Source organism: Microtus oregoni, unplaced genomic scaffold (genome assembly GCF_018167655.1).
Source record: "Microtus oregoni isolate MIOR12 unplaced genomic scaffold, Mior012 000047F_ref0000412, whole genome shotgun sequence".
NCBI classification, from domain to species: Eukaryota; Metazoa; Chordata; class Mammalia; order Rodentia; family Cricetidae; genus Microtus; species Microtus oregoni.
The window spans coordinates 5,937,371-5,941,784 of NW_024543221.1; positions in this window are offsets into that span (position 1 = coordinate 5,937,371).

Consider the following 4,414-nt stretch of genomic DNA (forward strand, 5'->3'; position numbering starts at 1 on the left):
GAGAAAGAAAAGAGCAGACAGCTCAGGAGGTTAAAGCATCTGCTTCCCTGAGAACAGCTAGGGGAAAGACTGTTTCCAACTCCAGTTTGTACTGTTTATCCCATAAAGATGGCTGCAGTGGGAACACAAGGTCAGAAGCTCATCCGGGATTCTGCCAGTCGGGACTCCAACATGACTGTCTCACCAGGAGTTCTCCCGGCACTTCCGTCGGATGCTGCTTTGATGGGGTTTTATTATCTACCACTTGCTGGTTTCTCTTTTACTTTTGCTTTCAATATAATAAATTCTCTCTCTCTCTCTCTCTCTCTCTCTCTCTCTCTCTCTGTGTGTGTGTGTGTGTGTGTGTGTGTGTGTGTGTGTGTGTCTGTATGTGTGTTTCTGATTTTCTGAGATAGGGTTTCTCTGTGTAGCCCTGCCTGTCCTGGAATTCACTCTGTAGCCCAGACTGGCTTTGAACTCACAAAGATCCGCCTGCCTCTGTTTCCTCTCCAGGTCTTTGTAAAGAGCATTTTGTGAGGCTGGAGAGATGGCTCAGCTGTTAAGAGTACTTGATGATCTTCCAAAAGACCTGGCTCAGTTCCCAGCACACACATGGCAGCTCAGAACCATCTGTAACTTCCATCCCAGGGGATTTGATGGTCTCTTTTGGATGTAAATGTTCCCTGGGAGCCATGAGATCACCAGGTCTTTTGACTGAAACAGAGAGCAGGCAGAGGGGAGAGGCAGGACTCATGGGCACGTAAATAGTGGGAAGAGGGCTCTCTGGTTTCCAGGGCCTGTCTGTGCTCTCAGGGCAAATAGGCTGGACATCACTGTGGAAAGACCATCTGAAGCTGAAGAGACAGCTTGGGGGTAAGAACTCTTCTTTTCTTGCAGAGGATCAGAGTTAGGTTCCCAGCACTCACACTGAGTAGCTCACAGCTGCCTCTAACTCCAGTTCCAGGGGATGTGATGCCGTCTTCTGACATCAGATGATCACACACGCGCGTGCGTGCGCACACACACACACACACACACACACACACAAATGATGATGATGATTAATAATGATGATGACGACGACGATGATGGCTCGATGTGGTGAAGCACACCTTTAATCCCAGCACCCAAGAGGCAGAGGCAGGTGGGTGGCTCTCTATGCCTCACCCCTTTTCTAAGTCTGGGGTCAGCTTTAACTGCTGAATTTCTCTGCAGTCCAGGAAAGTGGACAGGGAAGGGCAGTGGCTGGAGGGACTGAGAGCCCTCAGGTAAGCGACATGCTAGGCCCAAGGCTGACAGTGACCCCTGGGGAAGCAAGCGGCTCTTCTGCAGGTCACTTTCACTGGGAGCTTTGCCTGGGAGTCCATGCTCATTCCCTGAGCACAGAAGACCCGGCTCATGCTATCTGTCACCATGAGCCAAAAAAGCTGGGACTGCACATAAACCAACTTGTCAGCTGGGGCACAGGACCCTTAGGTCCTCACTGGTTACTGGGAGAGCCAGTCTAGAGGACCATGGACTGCCCTTCTCCCTCAGAGCCCACCATGTTAGGAGGTAACAACTGCCAGCAGGTAGACTCAAAGAGGAAGCCCTAAGCGGGCTGTGAGATAGGTCTCTAGGCCCAGCTCCACCATGGGCTTCCGGTGATTGGGGGGGCAGGGGCAGACACCTGCCCAGGTGAAAAGATGGTACTTGGCCCATGGTTCCCTGGCTGCTGGCTTCTTCTGATTCGCCTAGAGTTATTTTTTGTTTGTTTCGCTTTACTTTTCTGAGTAGTTCCGCCTGTTATAGAACTTGCTCGTGTAGACCAGGCTAGCCCTGAAGTCAGAGATTCGCCTACCTCTGCCTCCAGAGTGCTGGAATTAAAGGTTTAGCCCAGCTGAGCCTAGAATTTTGAATGAAGGTCAATGCTGTAGGCAGACAGATTTCTGCAATTCAGAATGTTCCACTATGTGGGGCATGCTGGGAAGGAACAAAGTGCATTCTGGTCTTCTCACTGACCCAGCTAGTGACCAGTGAGAGTGTCTCCATCCTGATGGATGCCTCTGATGGCTAAGCATGGGCATAGAGGGTCACAGATTCACACCTCGATTCTTGAGTGCCTTCAACACACTACTGTGCCCCTCCCCATCCTCCACCCTTGGCTCTCTCCTACTCTCAGGGCCTGTTTCTACCTCCCAGGGAATTCTACCTCCCAGGGAATTCTACCTCCCAGGGAATCCTCCTGCTGTCTGCTTCTGTTCTGGAGTACCTCTCCTCAAGCTCAAGGGCTAGCCATGGTCCCTGAGACTTCTCTCCCACCCCTAAACCACAGCCATGTTCAAAGGGCTTCTGCTTGGACCCTGCCTGATGCTCTACCCACAGCAGGCTCTTCACACTCCCAGCATAATCCTGGCCAGTGGAACATTCTGTATTCAGAAGCTGGCCTGCCTGTAGGGTCCATCTAGAATCTGGGGGCACTCGGGGATCCCCTCGTCACAGCACCAACAGTTTACGAAGTCTTCCATTTTCCCTGCATACTTTCTCCAGCTTTAAATCTTCATTCTTTCCCTATCACTCCAAGAGTTTGGAACGTGTGTCCACCCTTGCTGGTTGCTCTTCCAAAACCTACTCTCGGGGTTACTCACATCTGACTGAAGCAGCAGCCTGGACAGTTCTTGTCAGAGGATATTTTGTTGCTCATGTTACCTTCCCAGCCTTAGTGCAGGCTCAGCGGTCCAAGTATCCTATTCACTCTGTCTTGTGGGTCAGACTCTGATCAGCAACTGACCCGACCATGCAGGCCCAACGCAAGAAGAGAAGGAAGGTCGTCGGCCAGCAGAGGGCGCTGCACACCCGCCGGGAGACTCGCGGCTGAGCGCTGCCGCCGCGGGGCGCCAGAACGCTGTAGTCTAGGTAGCCTGTGCCTGCTGGGTGACGCCAACCTTAAAGACAATGGGAGGGACACTGAGCATAGTTAAAAATGGGACACGGTGGAACTGGCTTCGCCCCATTACTTTCGCTGCCTGCCTTGGTCCACCCTAGCACTATCCCGATTCCCAAGCCAGCCTGGCCTGCCCGACTCCAGGACCGCGCTCTGCCAGAGCAAGTGGGGGAGGTGGGGATGGTACCTGGGGTGCTGAGTCCACACGGAGCTCTACTTTCCTCCAGGGATGAAATGGGGACAAAACCTCTTTCTGGTCAGAAGAAAAAGGTCACATTGTGACTTCTTCCTTCCCTCCAGGGAGGATACTCAGGCTCGGCATTTAATCCAGCCAGAGGTACTGAAAAAGCCTTTCACTGGAGCCCACTGTTCTTGGCAGCTAGGGGGAAAATCACATACCTGTGATGGTTAGTTTTGAGACTCATATTGACTGGGTTGCATTTGGGCAAGTGTTTTTCTGGGTGTGTCCCCAGGGTTGAGGTGGCGGCAACAGAGCAGAACTTGGCCGCACGTCTCACAAGGGACTGGCCCTTTCTCAGATGTGCCACGCCCTCTTGTAGCACTTCCGGGAATGCTCTGCACCAGTTGTACCCACAGGTGTCTCTGAAATCTTCCTCGCCCTTTCCTGCCTCCTCCTACTTTCCGTGGTTAGGGTTTCCAACAGATCCTTTGCCTAGGAACGCCCTGAACAAAAACGGTTTGATTTTCTCTTAAGTTGCTAGCCTGTCTGGCAACGTCAGGTCTGGTGTCTTGGTCTAACTTTGCCCTCCTTATTGCAAAGTGGCTGCAGTCGTTCTGGACACTGAATACTTCTCATTCAAGAAAGAAATGAACAGTGATGGGTAAAGTGCTTTCCCACATCTACCTTCCACTCATGATGGAGGAAAAAGGCTTTGTCAGAAATTTCCAAAAGAAGTCGTCCCCTTTCATCCATCTCATTGTCCAGAGAGAGAGCCATGAGGGGCCCTCAGAGCAAGTCTGAATCTACATTCTTGAGATCAAAGGAATTCAGTTGAGAACAAACCAGGGAATGGCAGCAGAGGAAGGGGGTGGACGTGAGGGCAGAACAGATAGTCCAGGCACCATATAGTCTGTCTCTTCATCCTCTAGCAGCAGCTTGTCCATTAGTGGCAGGCGAGGAGCTCAGACTTTAATCTGAGCCAGCTGGAGCCCTCAAAAGGCTTTCAGCGACAGGGCTGTTTTTGTCCTATGTTACTCTGGTGATTGGGGGCTGTAAGGGGAGGTAAGGCGATGTGGGGTTATTAAGGGGAGGAAATTGGGGTGGCTCCTGAGAACCCTTTAGGGGCAAAGCCATAGCTTGCTTGTCTTAGGGGAGGTGAGTCAAATCCAAAAGAGATACCAAGAACCCGAGGGTTATGGTGGAGGAGGATGGGTAGCCAGGCCCATGTTGAACTTGAGATGCCCGGGGTGTAGAGGGTCTTATATAGGAAGCAGTGGTGGCAGGTCTCAAGGAGGGAGGAAGGGCTTAAACTTGGGCCTGAAGTCCCAGGG